This window comes from Megascapheus bottae, chromosome X (assembly GCF_031878675.1).
Source record: "Megascapheus bottae isolate mThoBot1 chromosome X, mThoBot2.hap1, whole genome shotgun sequence".
Lineage (NCBI taxonomy): Eukaryota > Metazoa > Chordata > Mammalia > Rodentia > Geomyidae > Megascapheus > Megascapheus bottae.
In genome coordinates, this window is record NC_143547.1 from 46,058,758 (window position 1) to 46,082,662 (window position 23,905).

At 36.6% G+C, this 23,905-nt stretch overlaps 1 long non-coding RNA gene and 1 pseudogene across 1 annotated transcript in view; one reads left to right on the top strand and one right to left on the bottom strand.

Annotated features, from left to right (window-relative positions):
- LOC150040992 (uncharacterized) overlaps positions 1 to 23,905 on the bottom strand; it is a 58,459-nt gene that overhangs the window by 25,211 nt on the left and 9,343 nt on the right. The gene's annotated exons all lie outside the window — the stretch shown is intronic.
- Positions 13,948 to 14,142, top strand: LOC150040993 (translation machinery-associated protein 7 pseudogene; annotated as a pseudogene).

The following is a 23,905-nucleotide window of genomic DNA, read 5'->3' on the forward strand; positions in this document are numbered from 1 at the left end:
TCTCAAGGAGCTTCATAATCCAAGAAGTCTTAGAACTTCTCAGTACAAAATATCAGAAAGGAGCCTCATTCAAAGATCAAATTACAGGACCAGGGAAATTTAAACATAACATACACAAAGGATGGGGCCAAATAAAAGCCAGTGGGCGTGGAGCCATGTGAAAATATGTTTAAAAGATTTCCATTGGTAAGTCTAGAACATTAATACGCATTTTCATTAAACAGATGCAACCTTGTGTATGTTTGTTTCCAAGCACTTTAAAGACACAAAGGACTAAGCTTGATGCTGGTGGCTCATGCATGTACTCAGGAGACTGAGATCTGAGGATCAAGGCTCAAAGCCAGCCCAGGCAGAAAGTCTGTTAGACCTCAGATCGAACTAATCAGAAAATTGCTGAATTGGAGATATGGTTCTACAAACAAGAAAGCCAAGCAAAAGCGAGAGGGCTTGACTACAAAGTACTAACAAACAAAAAAAATGTATAAGGCCTAAGAGACATCAGTTTTGAAGAGAGTTTCCTAGTTTCCTAACTGGACAGACTTCAAATTTTCAGAAAAGATGTAAGGAAAGATGGTTTATCTCTACAGTATTACAATCTACTATAAGAAGATGGAATAAGCTGGGCACTGGTAGCTCTCACCTATAATTCTAGACTTTAAAACAAGGAACAGTCATATCTTAGAGCATATTGGGAAAATCTACCTCACTATCTTGGTGAGAGACAGACACATGAAATGGCCATGGAGAGGGAGGGGATATGATTTAGTGTAGGAGTTAGAATCTTTTCTGTCAAAGTGTTTGCTTGTCATAAGCACTGCCATTTTAAGGGTAGTTCTCATCTTCACAAGAAGCTATTTTAGTTAAGTAACATCCTGTTAAAAGAATTGTTTTTCTAGGTCCTGGAGGTATGGCTCAAATGATATGGCTCCAGCTGAGTAAAAATTGTGTTTTTGTTTTTGTTTTTTTTCTGCCAAATTGGCCAGGTGTTCTGGTTTTGGTTGATTGCTCAGATAAAACTTCTTTCATTTTTTAATGATCTTTAAATCGTTTTACAAAGGAGTTACCATTTAGCAAAGCAGTTCATTAAGAAAACTTTTAACCATTTCAAATCAGCCAGCTACACAAGATTCTAAGCCTACCTTCTGACCAATCAGAATAAAGATCAGAAATACATTTGTGATAAAAAAAAACCTCAGTAGACTGCCTGGCCAGTGTACTTACTTGGCTTCCCAGCAGTAGTATGCCCTTCTGCAGAAGTAAACTTGGCCTTGTCAAGTTGCTGTCCTTATTCCTACATGACAGTCCAATATCCTAAGACATTTCTAACTGAGAAGGTTAAACAGCAGGAAGCTTAGGCCATGGAGGATATAATGGCTGGTAGCTACATGCTCCCTGGAAGGGGCAAGTCTCATTACTTAAAAATCATTACAGAAATAAAGCATCGTGCCTTTGGTTGGTGGAGTATGCAGCCTCTGGGAGCTGCCTGCTGGTTGCTGGTATTTGCTGCACTTGAGAACCCTGAGCACAAGGTATGAGTGCATGAGTACCACTTCCATTTTTCTGGTGATTAAGTCTTCAAGATAAGAGCCTCACAGGCTTTTGTGTCTGGCCTGGCTTTGAACTGTGATCCTTAGGTTTCGGCCTCCTGAGTAGCTAGGATTACAGGCATGAGCCACCACACCCAGCTCCAAAACAAAATTTTAACAAGATATTTTTAAAAATAAAAACAAAATGTCTCGAAAGATGAGTTATGTCTTTATGATGAACCATCAAGAAGCTCTTACGATGCTCTTGAATGAAGTCAAATTTAAAAGATACATAAAATATGGACAAGAGAGAATTTGATGAAGGATGATACCACAAAAATCACAGAGCACTAGCTCTAAGACTTCTATTAGGAAGGCTAAGCCTCAAGCTACAAAAATGCTAATAAAAATACAAAATGTTTTACTACAGGATCAGAGCAAAAACTGCCAAAGCATTAAACTCATTATCAGAGAACCACTCAAGTTTTATTTTGCTTCATTTTTCTCTAAGAATAATAGACTAAGAAAAATTGAACAAACATTGTTATGAAGAAATTAAAATTTATTATGATAGGTAAGGATAAAATCTAGCTTTTGTAAAATAGTGCAAATTTCCTTATGATAAAATTGATATCCCATGAGACAAATGACGTTTGGCTCAAGATTCAAACAAGCAGCAAAGCAACTGTCACAATCCTTCATGTAGCAAAAGTGCTTCATGAGTATTTCCCATTTTGTAACGAAGAATAATAATAACAATAAATTTCATTATTTCTCCAGGGACATTTTAAAGTGAAATTGAATTCTTTACTGTGAGTATATGATAATGAAGAATAAAATAATTAGTAGTAGAACTGGATATCATTACCTTCATTTGTGCTATGATAAAGTTAGATTTCCTTATCATTGGAAATGTCAACATAGGAAATAAAGCATTAAAATAATATCTTAACAAGTATTGTTTTTTTTTTGAAAAAATAGTTTTGAGGACTGGGAGTGTGACCTAGTGGTAGAGTGCTTGCTTAGCATGCACAAAGCCCTGAGTTTGATTTCTTAGTAAGACATACAGAATAAGCCAGAAGTGGTGCTGTGGCTCAAGTGACACAGCACTAGCTTTGAGAAAGTTCAAGGACAATGCCTAGGCCCTGAGTTCAAGCCCCAGGACTGGCAAAAAATAGTTTTGATATAGACCACGCCCACTCCGCACCCACAAGTGTCTCAAGTATTGGTATGGCTCCTTAGGCCACAGTCTCAGAACCACTGGTGTACTAGATAGAACAATGGGTTCCAGAATCATACAGACCTGAAATGTAAATACTGCTTCTCCTCACTCTTTACAGTTAGACAAAACTCTTCTTTTTCTTTCCATGTTTTTAATTCTTTAATAAACTTCATTTTCAGCATGGTTTTTAGTTCACAATAAAATCAAGTGAAAAAATATAGTGCCCATATGCCCCCATTTCCACACCTTTCCCAACTACAAATCTATGGAGTCATGTGACCAATATAGATATTACAGGCATTGACAAATTAAATACAATGTTAATCCCATAAAATACGATGGAGCTGAAAATTTCTTGTCAGGTAGTGATACGGCTGTCATAAAAGTCTTAACAATATATCTTACAGGGTGACCCTGATATACATCTGCTGCACTGCAGATTGAGACAAACAGATGAAAAGACCTGTAAATTAAAATATATAGATATTAAAAGGGTCAGATTCAGATATTTCAATAACAAAGTAAAAACTGGAAAACCAAAGCAATTAGCTCTCCTTTCCTCTACACCTACTTTTAAATGTTAATGTACAAGAATGGATGACTAAGAGGGATTATTTACATTTGTCTTTTCTTTTGAATTGTGACAAAGCTACAGAATGTTTACAATTCGTGAATAGATAGAATTAAAAGGCATATCTGGTAAAGGAAATACTAAAAATCACTTACTGTCCCTGGGATTTAGGTGAGCCTATATATATCACAATCTCCATCTGTCTGGTCTACTAAGCATCACTGCATTAGGATTTGTTGGACAATATGATTATGTATAGTCTCCCAGCTCAGAAAGTATAAAATGTATAGAAAGAAACCATCATTGAGTCCTTTCCTCTCATTTCCAAATTCATTCTAGTATACTAAAACAATTATCAAAAATTCCACTTTGTGATACATTCCTTTTGGGTAAGACAACTTCAAATTCTTTTCATGTATGGATCCAAAGGACCTATAGTTTTGTGTGAAGACTTGAGAAGCTGAAGAAGCCCCTCATCCATCAACTGGTGACACCAATTATATAAGACTATAGCACATACAATTATGTACAGGACATAATATCTGAAAAAATCAAGAACCATGTTAGTGATTAATGCATTTAATATATTGTTATTTTAGACTATATTCATACATTTTTAAACTGTATGTTATATTATGCTGGCAGCAGCCTCATCATACTGTTTCCCATGGCTTGATTGTATTGAGCTATATCACCAATGTTTATCTGATGTTCAGCCCATGATGAAATTGACAAATTTTTCAGACTGAGCAGCTTCCTCCTGGCCCCACCCAAATCTTTTTTTAATGTATAGGGGGGTTACAGTTGCATTTGCCAAATAGAAGGTGCACTACTTCTCACACATTGATAACCTTCTCATGTTTTTGTCCCCATTTCCTTCACCCTTCCCCTCCCCTCATTTTCCCCTCCTATTTCAAATAAACAAGTAAACATCTATATAATATACCAAGTAACAAAGTGGGATACTGTCACAATATGAGATTAACCAAAGGGCAACACAAGAGAAGAGAGAAAAACACATTATATTAAGAATAAGTGTCACTCATAATTAAGCTCTTGTTTCCAAGTCCTAGAGGTCCATTAATTTTGCCTCATCCTATATGGCCTTATGTATCTAGCCCATGCAAGTCTTTAAACAATTCACACTATATTTAGCAATGACACAGATATTTATTGTATAATCTTGGAGAATTCACTTATTTGGAAAAAATTATCACCTAAAAATTCATATTTGTATAGCTGAGTATCAGTGGCTCATGCTTGTATTCCTATCTACTCAGGAGGCTGAGGATCACAGTTTGAAGCCAGCAGGAGTAGGAAAGTCTGTGAGACTGATATCCAACTAGCTAGCACCCCCCCCCAAAAAAAAAGACCAGAAGTGGGGTTGTGGCTCAAGTGGTTGAAGAGTAGTCTTCAGCAAAACAAAACCTTAGGGACAGTGCCAAGGTCCAGAGCCTAAGCCCGAGCTCCACTACAAAAATTAATAATAATAATAGTAATAATAATATCATCTAAAGAGGAACTTTAATATTAGTTTGCATTATAGCCATTACATTTTTAGATGTTAGTCCTCAACATCTAAAAATTCAAAAGCTTTACTTAAAAGAATTTTATTGATATAGAATGAAGTTGACCTAGTAACGAACAAAAAGATATACTTATTTGGAGCTAATTAGAATTGCAATCTGGGGAAACAGATTCAAGCAATGTTGAAAATGTGCTTTGAGGTTTTACAAAATGAAAGCTATATTTATAGCTGTAAATCTCAAGGGTGTTGGTAATTTACATCATTTGTTAGTCAGGAATTATGACTGAGGCTGGCAAAAATTAAAACTCCTTATAAGAAATGGATTGGGCATGATCTCAATTTCTGGGGACTTTGTGGGAAGAGGCCTGTTAGAATGTTGGCATAGATGAGCACCATTTCAAAGGTTAACCCGCATCCAAAATGGGTGTGTCTGTAGTCCAGTTCTAAGGTTGAGCTGCTGACATATTTAAAGTCTGATTTCCAGTAGCCTCTCAACTATGCTTTTTTTTATTTTATTTTGTATTATCAAGGTAATGTATAGAGGGGTTACAGTTACATTCACCAGATATTAGGTGCATTATTACTCACACATTGATACCCCTTCTCATATTTTTGTTCTTGTTTCCCTCCCCGCATCCCCTCCCAATCGTCTTGTTTTCCCTCTTCCTTTTCCTATTTCAAATAAACATATAAACAACAAAACAGGTAACAAAGTCAGATACAGTAACAATATGAAATTAACCAAAGGGCAATAAAAGAGAAGAGAAATACATAGTACATTAAGAATAACACTCAAGATAAAGCTCTTCTTTCCATATTCTAGAGATCCTTTCACTTAGTCTCATCCTATATGACCTTATGTACCTATGTTTTGAGCTTCTGTAATCTTCTGCTAGGAGAGTCCTAAATGTGCACTAATTATTACAAATGAGGGAAACCATTGAGCTTATATTCCTTAGCGTCTGGCTTACTTCACTTAATATGATTTTTTCTAAGTCTTTCCATTTCTTTACAAATGAGGCATGTCATTATTTCTGATGGCAGCATAGAATTTCATTGTGTATAAGTACTACATCTTCTTGACCCACTCATTTACTGAGGAGCATCTGGGTTGTTTCCATATCTTTACTATGGTAAATAGTGCTGCAATGAACATTGTTGTGCGAGTGGCTTTAGAAGGTCCTTGTTTCTGGACTTTTGGGTAAATGCCAAGTAGTGAAATTGCTAGTTCATAGGGGGGCTCTATGTTTAGCCTTTCAGGCAATGGCCATGCTGCTCTCCACAGTGGTTGAACTAGTTTACACTCCCACCAACAATGCAGTAGCAATCCCTCCCTGCCAGTATCTATTGTTATTAGATTATTTGATCATCGCCATTCTAACTGGAATGAGGTGGAATCTCAAAGGTGTTTTGATTTGCATTTCCTTTATGGCCAGAAATGTCGAGCACTTGTTCATTTATCTATAGGCCCATATTTTAATGGGCTGGTTATTTGGAGTTTTGTTTTGGAAAGATTCAATTTTTCGGCTGTAGATATATTTTAGATATGAGGCCTTTGCCTATGGTACAGTAAGTGAAGATCTTCTCCCACTCTGTAGGATTCCTATTTAACTTTCTGGCTAGGTCCTTTGTCATACAGAAGCTCTGCAGTTTAATGCAGTCCCAGTTGTCCAAAATTTCTTCAATTTGTTGTGTTTCTGGGTCTTTATTAAGAAAGTTTCAAACTAGTGTATCTCCTATTCCTTCTTGTAAAGTTTTAATTGTATCTGCTTTGACCTCCAGGTCTTTGATCCATTTGAGATTAATCCTGGTCCAAGGTGACATAGAAGGATACAACTTTAGTTTTCTGCAGGTGCTTAGCCAGTTCTGCTAACACCACTTGTTAAAGAGGCTGTCTTTCTTCCATTCTATTTTTTTGGCTCCCTTGTCAAAGATTAGGTGGCCATAGGACTGCAGGTTGATTTCTGGGTCTTCAGTTCTATTCCATTGGTTTTCAGGCCTGTTCTTGTGCCAGTACCAAGCTGTTTTGGTAAAATACGAAATAAAATTTGCTATTGAAATTCCTTCTGCACTGTTCTTTCTGCTAAAAATTGTTTTTGCTATATGGGGTCTTTTATTATTGCATATGAAATTTTGGATTGCTTCTATTTCCTTAAATAATGACATTGTGATATTGATGGGTACTGCATTGAATTTGTAGATAGCCCTTGGCAAGACTGCCATTTTCACAATTTTAATTCTTCCAATCCAGGAGCATGGGAAGTTTTCCCATTTCCTCAGTTCTGCTTTAATTTCCTTTTTCACATTTTTAAAGTTTTCATCATAAAGGTCCTTTACCTTCTTAGTTAAGCTAATTCCTGATTACTTTATTTTGTTTGTGGCTATTGCAAATGGAATTGGTTTCCTGATTTCTGCCTCGCTCCTCTCATTCTTGGCATACAGGAAAGCCACTGATTGTGTGTGTGTGTGTGTGTGTGTGTGTGGTCCTGGTGCTGGAACTCTGGGTCTGGGCCCTATCCCTGAGCTCTTCAGCTCAAGGCTCCCACTCTATCCTTGAACCAAGTCCCACTTCCTGTTTTCTAGAGGTTAATTGGAGATAAGAGTCTCAAGTCCTTTTTGTGCCCGGGCTGGCTTTGAACCTTGATCCTCAGATCTCAGCCTCCTGAGTAGCTAGGATTAAAGGTGTGAGCTACCGCATCTGGCTTGAAAGCCATTGATTTTTAAGGGTTAATTTTATACCCTGCTACCTTGTCAAAGTTTTGAATCAGCGCAAGCAACTTGAGAATGGAGTCTATAGGGTTCTTCAAATACAGAATCATGTCATCTACAGAGAGGGAAAGTCACTTCCTCTTTCCCTGTTTGGAGCCTATTTATGATTACTTCTTGCCTTACTGATCTGGCAAGGATTCCAATACTATATTAAAGAGAAGTGGAGAGACTGGGCATCCTTGTCTCACTCCTGATTTTAGAGGAAATGGTTTAGGTTTTTGCCATTAAGTATAATGCTAGCTGTGGGTTTCTCATACACAGCCTTTATTACATTGAGGAATGTTCCATGGATTCCTAGTTTCTCCAGAGCTTTTAGCATAAAGAGGTGTTGGATCTTGTCAAATGCCTTTTCTGTATCTATTGAGACATTCATTCAACTATGCTTTATGTGGTCCCCAATCATCGCTACTACATTTTTTTTCCTTTACAATTTTGACAGGCTAGAATAATGGGCCAAAAGAAACAAGAGGAAACATAGCAAGCGCGCACACGCACACACACACATATACATACATATACATATACATATATATATATATGTTTTCCATGGCTAGTGAAATAAACTAGATTTAGAGGCTTAAAAACATGACTATTGGGACATGAGAAGGGGTATCAATGTTCGAGAAGTAATGTACCCACTATCTGAAAAATGTAACTGTAACCCCTCTGTAACCTCTGTCATTAAAATACAATAAAAAACATCACCATTGGGGCAGGGAGTATTGCCTTGTGGTAGAGTGTTTGCCTAACATGCATGAAGCCCTGGGTACAATTTCTTCATCCCACATACACAGAAAAAGCTGTAAGTCGCACTGTGACTCAAGTGGTAGAGCACTAGCCTTGAGAAAGCCCAGGGACAGTGCCCAGGCCCTATGTTCAAGTTTCCAAACTGGCAAAAAATGACTATTTTCTTTTCTTACTATTCTAGAAGTCAGAAGTTAAAAATCAATTTCAAGGTTGGGGGTTAGCATATGGCTAGCAAGCACAGTGTCCTGAGTTCAAACCTCAGTACTGACTGCCAGAAAAGATCAAATTGACTCAGCCAAAATCAATATGTCAGCAAGGCCATTCTACCTCCACAGTTCCACCTTTCAAGATGAGCAAAAAAAAGCCATCCATGTAGTATTCTATTTTTTTTTAATTTTTAAAACTTGGTATTTTTGTAAAGGTGATGAACAGGGAGGTTATATTTATATAAATAAGGTAATGAGTACATTTATTTTTTTGCCTGTCATGGGTCTTGAACTCAGGGACTGAACACTGACCTTAGGCTTTCTCAAGGTTAAAGCTCGACCACTTGAGCCACAGCACCACTTCCAGCTTTTTTCTATATATGTGGTACCGAGGAATTGAACCTGGTCTTAGTTCATGCTAGGCAAGCACTCTACCATTAAGCCAAACTCCCAGCCCACAAGTACATTTATTTTTAAACACTGTAATCATTTCCCTTATTTCCTCCCACATACTACTCCCCACCTCCCCAGATGGTAAAGTTCATTTCCAAAATAATGTCCAGTGAGTATCATGGTTACATTAGTTCATCCTTTAACCTGCTGTTTTCGTGAATCCCATTCCCATTACATGGATCAGATAAGCTTACATCCAAGAAAATATTTAAGTGACCACATTTCTTTCCTCTCTGACTGGTCCCATCTCCTTCATCTCCCTCACTTACGATGTCACTAGAGTCAATCAAGATATTCTAGATTAATTTCCTTTTCTCAAAATCCTTAATAGCATCAGTAGTCTCTTCCTATGTGAAACAATATTTACAACTCTCAGAAATTAACACTGGATACATCTGAGAGCTATTTTTCAGCCTCCCACGAAGTATAAACATCTGCATTTAGATTTAAAACTCAACTATTCTAGTCAGGCTAGCGCCACATGCCTGAATTCCTAGCAATAAGGAACTGGGGGCAGGAGAATCGCAAGACTGAAGGCAGCTTGGCCTACATAGCAATTTCTAGGCCAGTTTAAAATATGTAACAAGACCCTGTTAAAAAGTATCACCTATATTAAGCTGAAAGTACAAAGAAGCAAAGATCTACAGCACTTCATCTGAAAATGAGATTAGTTGATATAATCAATATGATCATTAGAATTGATTTATTTTTTTAAACTACCATATGGAAGGTGTAAGTGGCTCTCAGGTGTAATCCTAGCTAGTTACGAAGCAGAGACCTGGCGTACTGAGGTTCAAAGCTAGCCAGCAGAAAAATCCAGAATATTCCGTCTCCAATTAACCAGCAAAAATATTGTTCAAAGGGTAGAGAGCCAGCCAAGAGCAAACAAGACTAGCAAAATCATCATGATCTGAATCCAAGTCTCAAATCCCAAAACTATACCTACCATATTTATCAAAAAGTTGAAGGGTTCAGAACAATGCACAGTACCTATTCATATCACAGTTTAACAATTAAACTCTATCTCCAACTGAAAAAAATACAACGAAAAACTGAAGTCTATATAGAGAAAAATGGGATGATAATAGAATGGAAAATGTTATTCTATAATAAATAGCTAATATGTATCATAATCATCTCAGGCACTGTTGTAGATATGTTGCATATGTCAGCTCATTTAATCCATTTAATAATTCTGAGAAAAAGATATTACATATTAACTGCTCCTATTTTCCAGGAGAATTAAGGCAAAAATTAAATTAAGTAATAAACTCAGAACTGCATTTGCCAGTAAACTGCTAGGCCAGAGGGGAACATAAACTCTCTGAAACTGGAGCATATAATTTAACCACCACAGTATAATATCTAAGGCATCAGGGAATGGAGGGAGGAGTCATTTCAGGAGGTGAGAAAAATGAGTCTTTAAGTAACTGAAGGAATATTGGGGTAAGGTGGATCATGCTTAGCCTATATCAGAAAGATTAAGACTAAGGCTAAGCTGGGCATTGGTAGCTTATACCTGTAATCATAGCTACTCAGGAAGCTGAGTATCTTCATGGTTTGAAGCCAGTCTAAGCAGAAAAGTCCATGAGACTCTTACTTCCAATTAACCATCCAAAAAAGCTGAAAGTGTGGAAGTGGTTGATCAATATAGCCAAAAAACTCTAGGACAGAGTAGAGGCTCAGTTAAAGCCCCAGGACCAGCATACACACACACACACACACACACACACATACACACACACACACACACACACACACACACACACAGAGGTCTAGAAATTAAAACATTTGAAGGAGTTAATAGGTCATTTTCAATCTGCTTTGTGAGATAAGGAATTTTCTGTCTGGGAAAACAGTTAATCAAAAGATGAACAAACAACTGTTGAACATATTCTAGAATCTCAGAGTGCTAATAACTACTTATCACTCCTAGCACTTATGGTGGAAAAGCAGGATCTATAGTTTAAAAGCTCCCCATGAGAACTCTTCCATTGTCATTTCAAAGTTGAGTTTATCTTTTTTCTCTTTTTGAGAAGCATTATCATAGAAACAAATTTAGACAGATTATAATATTCAGTAGGAACATTAAAAGACAATATGAATGTTTATTTTATACAACCACCAGGAAATTTTACACAAATAATCCAAATCCTGGTAATTCACACATGCATTACATTGTACTTCGAATTATTCCCTCTTAGTACCTGAGGTAGGCACCTTAGTACCATGGCATTTTCATGCTCGAATCTACAATCAGAATGCCAACAAGAGTGCTGATCAACACACAGAAGGAATTTCAAAAACAATTCATCCTAACTTTTCATCCACAGACAAGACAATTGTGGTCCACAGGGACATCACTGATAGCTTAGCAAACCAATCCAATACTGGCTCAATATAGTGTTTTTAGGCTGGCATAAGCAGAAAACAATAAAATGGAGACCCGTCATCTGAATAAGACAGCAGAATAGAAAGCCTCAGACCTTTTCTCAAAAGGGATGCTAATTTAATAATCATACATACTCTAATGTGCTCCAAGAAGAATTCAGAAATTAATATGCTCCTACATTGCAGGCAAGCATGAACCAACAGTAAAATCAGGAGGAAAATTTCTGTTACTTACTGGCCATGGTTGCTCTGCCTGGTTCAGCAAAGTGTAATCAGAAGTAAATGCTCAATTCTAGGCTTCTCCCTGAAGAGGAAAAAAGAAAACTAAAATACGTATCCAATATGTGGTTGTCTGCGATGGAGGACGCTGGAGGAATGGAGGTATCTTGCCTGAAAATGCAGATAGAAAGGGTCCCAGTCTGGGAACCACTACTAAGGGCCAAAGTCTAGATTCACTTTATTACTTCCATGCAACTAAAAAAAAAAACTCTCCCAACTTTCAGATACTCTTTCAAGGAGGTAAGATGTTGAAGCACCTGTTCAATATGCTACGGTTGCAGGGAGCTGTTCAAGCTGTTCAAGGGATAGATTTTTGCCAGTCTTAGAAAGCTGAAAGAACTCAACATACTTTGCATGCCTGAGGGCTGCTGGGAATAAAAGATGGCAGGTAACTTGCCAGTACTCCACAGTAAACATCGTAAAGCAGGTAAGTGTTCAATACAGCCTCAGGGTAAGAGAAGAGTGGAGTTAATTTCTAACATTTTAACATTTAAGTAATTTGATAACAGATTTTTTTTAAATTTTACCAGATTGAAGGCACTGATGAAATCCAGCACACTCTAGAAGCTTGAGGGACACTAAAAACTAAAGCAGATGAGCAGTCTGCAAAGAAAGGTATTAGGAAATTGCGGGAGTGGGGGGAAGACCCTAGTAAATCCTTTTAGTAAGGGATTTTACATACACAAATCTAGAGCAAAGTTGTTCAAAATAAAGGTCTGAGAGGTTCCCCAAAATCTTTAACAGACTTACTGGTGAAATATTCTCCCTATATAATGTCAATAAAGATATGGAGAAATGGTCATTTGCTCAAACACCAAAGTATAAAATCGTTTAAGGAATAAAGAAATGTGTGAATCAAAGAAATCAACAGAATAAATCTCTTAAACCTGACCCTAAAGAAGATATGCAAATTATCTGACAAATTAACCAACACAGAAAATGACCTCAAAAAATGATGTATGAACAAAAATAAAACAGTCAATAAAATCATATTTAGAAACCACAAAATAAAATAATAACAAAAAAATTAACTACAGTACTTCAATAGCATCCTTGATAAAGCAGATGGTACGTGAAAATGTAAAGATATGACATCTAAACAAAATTATCATTAAAATGGAACAAAAGAGAAATGTATGAAAAAGACTGAAGAAAAAAAGGAAAAAGAATGAAGAATATATAAGAGGCTTAGAAAACAGTTAACTACTGGATTACTATTCATAGTATGGAAGTGAAAGATGAAAGAAAGGGGAATAAAGCTTATTTGATAAAATAATAGGCCAAACATTTCTTTTTTTTTTTTTTGCCAGTCCTGGGCTTGAGCTCAGGGCCTGAGCACTATCCTTGGACTTTCTCAAGGGTAGAGCTCTACTACTTGAGCCTCAGCACCACTTCCGGCTTTTTTTTCTATGTATGTGGTACCATGGAATCGAACCCAGGTCTTCATGCATGGTAGGCAAGCACTTTAACCACTAGGCCAAACTCCCGGCCCCTAGGCCAAATATTTCAAATGTAAGAAAAGAAATAGGCCTCCAGATCAAGGAATCCCCCTGAAAACCTGACTAGGATGATAGTATATGAGAAATTATCAAGTGTCATATACAACGAATTTCAAAAGAAGAAACAAAAGGTTATTCTGTACAAGGGAAACACACATTATTTGTAGTAACCTCTCAGGCCAGGAAGAATTTAAGGAAAAAAAAACGATAATCAAGATTATTACATTCAGAAAAAACCTGCCTTCAACAAAAGAGAAGATAGGGCCTGTGCTAAGTGGAATCTTTAAGTTGAAACAAAATAGCAATTGAATATAACACAAAGCATATGAAAATATAAAGCTTTAAAGTAAAGGTAAACATGCAGACAAAATAAAATTGTAATACTAAAAAGGTGGTGCACAGGTTTTAAGACAAAAGTATAAAAGATAATCATAACTATAAAGTATATTATTGGAAGTATATAAAATATTGAATTTGTAATATCAATAACAAAGTGTGAGGGGAAAGTAAAAATATAGTTTCATGTGCATTTCAAAATAGGCTGAGATAACTGCTATTAAATACAAGATGTTTTCTATTTTAGCCCCATGATAATCACAAAAAAGTATAAAGAAATATAAAAGAAAATGAGGAAAGCACCAAAACATTCCTCTATGAAAATGTCAATGAAACACAAAGACAGTAAGAGAAACAGAAAAATTTTTAAGATTAAAAAACAACAACAACAGATGTCTTGGCAAACGCAGAGCTGGCATCATGTCTGGCCATGAAGGTGGCAAGAAAAAGCCCCTGAAGCAATCCAAGAAGCAACTCAAGGAAATGGATAAGGAAGACAAGGCCTTCAAGCAGACACAGAAAAATGATCAGAAGAAAATCAAAGAACTTAAAGCAAAGGCCGCTGGGAAGGGAACCCTGGCTACAAGTAGAAATAACAAATCTGGCAAAAAGTAAGCTGTTCCTTATCCCTGAGTCTATGGTGACCCTTGATTCCATTCCCAGTAAACATATGCATTTCCTGTAGAATGAGGTTTTGTTGGGGATTCTAAACATGAAGAAAAACCTTTAAAAAAAATGAAACAAAACCAAAAACCAGCTCTACTGTTGATCAGTCTCTAGTTTGTCAACCATTTTACTTCAGCTGTAAATTTAAAATAAAAGCCTAGATGACTGCCAGTGTCTGATCTTTATTCTACTCTTGTATTGTGTATCATCTTGAAATTAAACCAATTCATTTAAAAGACAAAAAATGGCTAAGTTTTACATTGTTCATAATTTCTTTAAATACAAATGGTTTAAACCCCTCAACCAAATGATAGAGTGATGAATAAAATAAACAAATGTGACAATATGTTGATCCCATTATACCATTCTGAGGCATTTGTCTGAAGGAATGCAGGTCAACATAAGATAGAGATAACTGCACATCCATGTTTATAGCCAAGCTACTGAATCAGCCTTGGCTATCAATACCAATCAACAGAGAAAGAACACATGGTTCATGTACCCAGTAGAATCTTATTATTCAGCACTGAATAAGAATGCAGTTATGTTGTTTGTAAAAAAATAGGTGGGAGAGGAGGTCATGTTAATTGAAATTCATCAAATCCAGAAAGATAAGGATTGTTTGTTTTGGCTGAGAATGTGGCTTAGTGATAGAGTGCTTGCATAGCATGCACGGAACCCTTGGTACCACATATATAGAAAAGGCCAAAAGTGGTGCTGTAGGTCAATTTATAGTGCCCAGGCCCTGAGTTCAAGCCTGAGGACTGGCAAAAAAAATTGCATGTTTTCACTCATATGTGTAATCTAGATCTTTAAAAAATAACGTAACTAGGTAGGCACTGGTGGCTCACACCTGTAATCCTAGCTGCTCAGGACACTGAGATCTGAGGATCTCGGTGCAAAGCTAGTCCGGGCACTAAAATCCTTGAGACTCGTATCTCCAATTAACTTCCAGAAAACTCTAAGTGGCTCTGTGGCTAAAAAGATAGAGCAGTAACCTTGAGCTAAAGAGCTCAGGGACAGTGCCCAGACCCACAGTTCAAGCAGTCGACCAAAAAAAAAAATGAGCTGAGCTGGGTACTAGTGGATCACGTCTGTAATGCTAGCTACTCAGGAAAATGAGATCTAAGGATCACGGCTCAAAGCCAACCCTGGCAGGAAAGTCTATGAGATCCTTATCTCCAATAAACAGCTCATAAAAAGTCAAAATTACTACTGTGGCACAAGTGATACAGGGCTAGTCTTTATTAAAAGGAGCTCAGGAACAAAGCTCAGGCCCTGTAACCAGAAAAATTGGCTAGCCTAGAAGATAGAGATCAATTCCTAGAAACTTCACATATACCAAGAATGAATAATGAAAAAATACAAAATGTGAACATAACTATGACTATTAAGGAGATATTATTAGTAATCAAAACTTGTTTATCCAAAAAAAGCACATTACCAGAGGGTTTCTCTAGTCAATCTTAGAAAAAAATTATAGAATTCAGCTAAGTGCAGGCTCTCACATCTGTAATCATATAATAGCTATTTAGGAAGTGGCGATCAGGTGGCCAATCTGGGCAAAAAGTTAGCAAGATTCCATCTCACAAAATAAGCTGGATGTAGTAACACATCTGTAATCTTACTTGAGAGCCATATGCCAGAAGACCATTACCCAAGCACAAACACCAAAAATAACCTAAATCAAGAGGGGTTGCAGGTATGGTTAAAGTGGTATAGTACTTGGAGTCTTTAATCTGTGATGTTTGTAGTTCCTGTATACCTCCTCTATGTGCCCTTATTTAAAAAATGTACCTCCAGTATTTGGTCACCTCCATGTACAATAATCACTGTGTCTTGAGCTCTAACCCACTTCTCTTCCACTCAGGCTGGCACACTTGGCTATTTGGTTATCTCCACTACAATGTAAAATAGGCATATTTCAATTCAAAGCACCAAAATAGATACTTCATTTCCTATAAAAATTCTTCCGAATTTACATTTCATCTTCTCATCTCATTAAGTCCATAGTACCAATTGTCTAGCCAAAAAAAAGAAAAAAAAACCTGTACAGCCGTCCTCAGCTCTTCATTGTTGCTCTGTATTCGACCTATCAGGGCATGCAGACAGCTCTGATTTCAAATTCTGAATCTGTACCCTGCTTACCACCAAATCCTCAACATCTCTATTTTTCTCTCTCACCATCTATCTCCTAACTGGCTTTCTTATTTCTACTCTTGACTTTCTGTGGTCTAATCTCGTCTTAAGAACCTAGAATGACACAACTAAAGTGAAAATGAAATGTCTTTTCTCTCTTGCATGTCTTCTAATCATTCCCAGGCATATTTATTTTTTTCATATATTTTTATTGCAATTAATAGAAGAGTTACATTATATTCACCAGATACCATGTCTTGGCCCCCATTTCCCTCCCCACACCCCACTTCTTATCTAGTTTCCCCTTCTCTATCCTATTTGGTTATTTGAAATAAATCTCTGCTAGGAGAGCCCAAGGTTTCTACTGATTATGACAAATGAGGGAAACCATTCAGCCTATGTTCCTCTGAGGCTGGCTTACTTCACTTAGTATTTTTTCTAAGTCTTTCCATTTCCTTACAAATGAGGCGATGCCATTCCTTCTGACAGCAGCATAGAAATACCACATCTTGTTGATCCACTCATCAACTGAGGGGCATCTGGATTGGTTCCAAATCTTTGCTATGGTAAATAGTGCTGCAATGAACATCGTTGTGCTAGTGGATTTAGTATGTCATTGTTTCTGAATGATTGGGTAAATGTCCCAGGCTTACTTAAAATGAGATGTGTCATCCCCTCTGGTCTCTGTGAATATGCCTATGGCTCCTTTTCTCACTGATTTTTTTTGCAAGTCCTGGGCTTGCACTCATGGCATGAACACTGTCCTTGGGTTTTCTTAAGGATAGAGCTCTAACACTTCAGCCTCAGCACCACTTCTGGCTTTTTTTTCTATGTATGTAAGATGGAGGAGTCGAACCTAGGTCTTTTTGCATGCTAGGCAAGCACTCTACCACTAGTTCAAACTCCCAGCCCCATGGCTCCTTTTCTCTTCCTTTAGCTTTGTTCACTATTCTCTGGACTTGTGGGGACACACTCCTACCAGATATCTGCATAATGCAACACCTTTTTCTTTCAAGAACTCTATTTGAACATCATTTTATCAGCAAAGATTTTTAACATCCCTGTTAAAATAATACTTGCAACCACCCAATCCTTTGATCATACTTCATGTTCCTTCATAACACTTGACACATTTTATCTTTGTTAGTTTACATAATTACTCTCTTTCCCATTACTTCACTCATTTCTTTATTTTCAGTATGTAGAACAAATCCAAACACAATCCTCAGTAACTGAATGTACAAATCAATTAATTTTAAAACACTATTTATGCTTCTCAATTCATTAAATACATTAAATACACATTGATTTGTAATTTTCAAATCATAGTTTCTACTATGGAACATTCTATGCAAACAGTCATATGCAGGAGACCAATCATATACAACCATACAATTGCAGTGAGTAGCTTTCATGGAAGGATAAAAAGAGGGCAGAGAATCATCTCTAAACTCAAAGCCCATTTCTTTTTTCTTCTCCCCAATGAAAATGAAGAATGTTTGAAAACTGTGAGTACAAGCTGTCACTCGATCCTCATAACTACAGGAGGCATATGTACCACCAAAAAGAAAAAGACAAAAAGAAGGACAGGTCTATCCTTATAAAATATTTTCAGAAAACTGAAGAGCAAACAGCATCCAAATAAAATAAAATTACTTAAAAATAAACTAAGGTTGTGAAAGGCTTGTACATTGAAAACTATACAATAGAGATGAAAGAAATTAATAGACTGAAAGACCATGTATTACAGATTGGAAGAATTAATGTTAAAATGTCCCTACTTCTCTATGCAATCTACAAATTCAATACCATCCACATAAAAAGCTCAATAGTAATTTGTAAAAAAAGAAAGAAAGAAAGAAAGAAAATAACACATAATTGCCAAAACAATATTGAGAAAGAACAAAGCTCACATTCACTGATTCAAAAAATTAAAAATTATAGAAATAAACTACTTTGGAACTAGCATAAAAGCAGGCATACAAACCAACTTGAAAACAAATAGTGAGCCAAGAAATAAATGCACACATATGCAGTCAAGTGATCTTTGACAAGGATGCCAAGACTACATTACAATGATGGCCTCTCCAACAGATGGTGCTAGAAAAACTGGATATTCAAGCAAAAGAATGAAATTGGATCCCAGTCTTACACCATAGATAAAAATCAACTTTATGTTCATTAAAGCCCCAAACGCAAGGTTTAAAATGGTAAAACTTCTATAAACAAAACATAGAGGGAAATTTCACAACCCTGACTTAAACAATGAATTGTTTATGACATAATGAGCACAAAAAACAAGTGGAAAAATCAACAAATGAAATTAAATCAATAAAACTGCAAAGCAAAGAAAACTTTCTGTAGACTTAAAAGGTAATCTACAAAATGGGAAAATACTTTTAAATCTCTACATACAGGTTTAAAATGCAGAAAATAATATATAATATAAAAGTATACAATTCAAAAAATTGTGTCAATGACTTGAACAGATAATTCTCCAAAGAAAACATAAATGGCTGAAAAATATATGCAAAGGTATTAACACTACCAATCAGCACAAAAATTCAAATCAAAACCACCATCAGTTTCACCTCATAACTTAAAAATGTTTGTTTTTTTAATCTGGTTATCTCAGTGACTCATGCCTGTAATCTTAGCTACTCAAGAGGCTAAGATGAGGATCACAGTTTTAAGCCAGTCTAACCAAGTAAGTCCATGAAACTCTTTATCTCCAGCTAACCACCAAAAAGCTGAGCTGTGGCTCAAGTAGAAGAGTACTAGGTTTGAGCCAAAAATAAAAAATAAAAATCTCAGGGACAGCACCCAGGCTGTATGTTAAAGCACCAGGATCAGAAAAACAAAACAAAAACAAAAACAGAAAATAAGAAGTGTTGTACATTAGAGTTCAAAATAGCCTACTCTATGTTTTATTTTTTTTTACTCTATGGGGTTATTTTTTGCTAAATGAGTAGATTTATACATGCTCTTACTGGGAAAGGATGAATAACTTTGAAAAGATTTAAATTTACAACACTATAGCTACATGAATTATAACATTCTAATCACATATTATATAAACCTCATAAATTCGTTATATACACTCTAAATATATGCAATAACATTAAAAACAGTTATAACAAATTAGAACCCCGGTGCATTAATTTGGACTCTAAAATGGTAAAGACACTAGGGAAAACAGCATGGAGAATCCTTATGAAATTAAAAATAGAATTACCATGTGATCCAGCAATCTTCCTCCCCCCCAAAAAATATGGCCAAGCCTGGCACAGGGCCTCATGCCTGTAATCCTAGCTACTCAGTAGGCTGAGATCTGAGGATCAAAGTTCAAAGCCAGCCCCTGCACAAAAGGACCTGTGACTCTTATCTCCAATTAACCTGTAGAAAATGGGAAGTGGGGCTGTGGCTCAAGGTTAGGGTGGTAACTGTGAGCTAAAGAGCTCAAGGACAGTGCCCAGGCCCAGGGATAGGGTGGTAGCCTTAAGCTAAACAGCTCAGGGACAGTGCCCAGGCCTAGTTCAAGGCCCACGACCCAGCAAAAAAAATTATATATAATATACATATATACATATATATATATATGTATCCAACCTATATGTTGTCCACAACACCCTTTTTTTGTGTGGTTCATGGGGTGCTGTCCCTGAGCTCTTCAGCACAAGGTTACCTCCCTACCGCTGGAGCCTCAGTCCCATTTCCTGTTTTCTAATGGTTAATTAGAGGTAAGAGTCTTCCATTCTTGGGTGGGGAGATTGGCCTAGTGGTAGAGTGCTTGCCTAACACACATAAAGACCCGGGGTTCAATTCCTCGGTACCACATATACATAGAAAAAAAGCCAGAAATGGTGCTGTGGCTCAAGTGGTAGAGCTATAGCCTTGAGAAAGCCCAAGGACAAATGCTCAGACCCTGCGTTCAAGGCTGGCAAAAGAAAAGAGACTCCCATTTTAAAGTGGCAGGCTGGCTTTGAAACATGATCCTCAGATCTCAGCTTCCTGAGAAGCTAGGATTACAGCTATGAGGCACCATGCCCAGCTAACACATTAATACTTTAAAAATGACATAAATACATTGAAATTAAATGGATAGGTAAAGCTATACCATCAAAGCACAATTAAGACAAGGTCTTGCATGTATCCCAAGCTGACGATAAAATTTTATTTTTTGCCAGTATGGGCTTGAACTAAGTGCCTGGGCACTGTCTTTAGGCTTTCTCAAGGCTAGCATGCTACCACTTGATCCACAGCACCACTTCTGGCTTTTACTCTGTGTATGTGGTTGCTACCCATGTGGAATTGAACCCAGAGCTTCCTGCAGGCTAGGCAAGCACTCTATCACTAGGCCACATCCCTGCCCCACATAAACTCTTGAACCTCTTACATCTACCTCTCAGTTGCTGAGATTACAGGTATTTGCAACCATACCAGACTGAAACATGGATATTAATTTTTAATTTTTGATTTATCATGCTTTAGTTGTATCAGGTGGACTTAACTGGGAAATAGTTTCCACACATGCATATTATGTATCCCAATCAAATTCACCCACTCTCACTTACCCCAAATCCCCTTCTCAAAATGATGTCAACAGTTTTCATTGTTCTATTTCTATGTCTTCAATTAAACTATTTTGACCATATTGATCCTAATACATCCTCTTCATTATCCCTCCTCCCATCCTACTGGTATGCACTGCCTCCAGTCTTCCACAAGAGACCTTGTTCTGCTTTCCTATCATTCTTTTTTTTTAGTGTGTATTAACTGTATCAACAGTGAAACACAAACTTTTTGAAGCACGAATATGTATTCTAATATCAGATAAACTTCAGAAAAAAGAAAATTACTAGAGAAATAGAGGAACAGTACATGATATTCACAAAATAATGTAACTGCAAACATATAGAACAGATGAAAGGCTAGAGGTTTGGGATGGAAATAAAGGAGGTAGATGTGGCTTTATGAAGGAACAGCAAAAGAGAACCAACAGTATGGTAATAATACAGTAAAATATCTTAATGTGATATTGATTACATGAAGCTATAAATGTGACAAATGTATAGACACACACACACAATCACTTAAGTGGGAAATCTAAATAAGGTCATTGTCAGTATCCTGCTTTTTCCTATTTCATTGTTATTAATGCATGACATTGGAGGAGGCCCGCTGAAGTGTGAATAGAATCTTTCTGTACAATTATTTCAACATCCTATAAATTTCATTTCAAAATCAGCAAATACAGAATACATATATTTACTCTATTTTGTGCCAGTACTGGGGCTTAAATTCAGGACCTTGCACTCATGTTCAGCTTTTTTACTCATGGCTAGCACTCTAGCTTTTGAGATATGCCTCCACTTCTAGCTTTTTGTTGGTTAATTGGAGATTAATAAATCTGAAGGATTTGTCTACTCTATCTGGTTCCAAACCTCAATCCTTAGATCTAAGCCTCCTTAAGAGCTAGGATTATAGGTGCACTGAATCTTGCCTCCACTCTGTGTGTGTGTGTGTGTGTGTGTGTGTGTACACTACTAACACCAAATATTTTTCTCTCACCTGAATTACTGTAATAATCCCTTAGCTCCTTATTCTTTGTCCCAATCTACATATGGGTCAACATATTCCTTTTATAAATCAAATCACACTTCTCTCAATCTTTCAATGCTTTATTATCACCAAAAGTAAAATCCCAAACTCCTATTTTGTCCAAATGGCTACATCATTTCACCTCAGAATACATCCCTTTTTTTTGTGGGTCTTGGAAATTGAACTGTGGGCCTGGGCATTGTCCCTGAGTCCTTCAGTTTAAGACTACTGCCTTACCCCTTGAGCCACAGCACCACTTCTGGTTTTCTGGTGGTTAATCGGATATAAGTGTCTCACGGACTTTTTAGTGCCCGAGCTGGCTTCAAATCTTGATCTTCAGATCTCAGCCTCCTGAGATAGCTAGGATTATAGCTGTATGCCACCACATCTGGCTTGAATACATCTTTTATCTTATTTTCTATCACTGCCTCCCTCACTTTCTATATTATACAGACGATGGAATCTTCATTGTTCCTGGAACATGCCAACCAGATTTCTACCTTGGTGCTTTTGTACATTTTATTCTCTGTGCCTGAAATGCTCTTCCTCATATGTATTTGTTCCTTCCCCTTGTTTCCTTCAGGGTAGGTCTGAAATCACCTCATAATGACACTTTTCCAGAACACTGTATGTAAAAAATTACTACACTTCTTATCCACTCACCCTGGTTTATTTAGGTTCACAGCCATTATCACTAATTATTACTTATCATTTTTCTATTCATTGCCCATTTCATCATCTAGAATGTAAACTCCAGAACACAGAACTTTGATCTGTTCATCACTATATCCTTGATTTGTAAAACAGTGCTGGATAAATAGCAGGTACTCAATAAATAAGCATGGGTTAAAAGGGAAACTATCAATTTGGTTTCTATTGTAGGTTTCCCAGTAGTCAAGATATCATAATCACACGACTGTTTCTTAAGACTGACATCTTCACATTATATTCTCCAATTATTTATCTACTTTACAGATAATTTAGAAGAAATTGATATTCTATTTATCTTCTAATGTTTTTATTTTGAAAATAGGCAGATCTTGCCCTTCCACATAGATAATCAAACAGATCTTGGCTAGACATACGGTCCAAACTGGGTCAGTTAGAATTGGAAATTGAAATTCAGAGATGATAATGAGTCTGTTCTGATTGCCTGAATTTAGAATATGTAAACGTAAGCGCTCTTGGATAAGGCATGCTTGGCCATGTGCTAGAAAATGAGAAGAAGCACACCGGCTGACCGCAGATAACAGGGACTGGAAAGGAGAATAGGAAGTGACAATCAGTGGCTGTTGGTAAGTATCCTAGTGCCTAAGTTAAACTTCTTGCTCTTGAAAAATTCTCACATTCTTAACATAAATGCATAACTTCTTTTTTTTATTTGCCTACTTACTTATTTGTGCTTTAAGCTAGTTTGAAGTACACCTTTATTATTTACTACAAAAAAAAGAATTTTTTAAAGTTAGGGTTTCACAAATTTGCTCAGGCTGGTCTCAAACTCCCAAGCTCAAGCAATAATCCTATCTCAGCCTTCTGAGCCACTAGGACTACAGGCATGCATAATCACACCAGGTTTCCCAAAACTCTTTTAATCAAACACACACAATTGGGTCAGTAGTCAACAAACAAATTATATTCAACTTAAGGTTCTGGACATCCTAGGCAAAATATTCCTATCATAGATTAGTTATATATTTACATTCATCTTTAATTAGAAAGCTGATTAGTTAACTCTTCGTTAACTGAATATATGGAACTATCTAGATTAGAATCATTCACATTCAGATGGAAATACAAAATTATCTTCCAAAGTCAAATGATTTAAAATTATTTTTTAAGTTTTTTCTCCCCTCTGCTTGTAGAGCCTACTAAGAATTCAACATATTTCCCTAATTCCTACTCCACATTTGATGTTTAAGTTTTGAGAAAATATATTCAATCCTTCTTTCTCTCACCCATAAATACACACAGC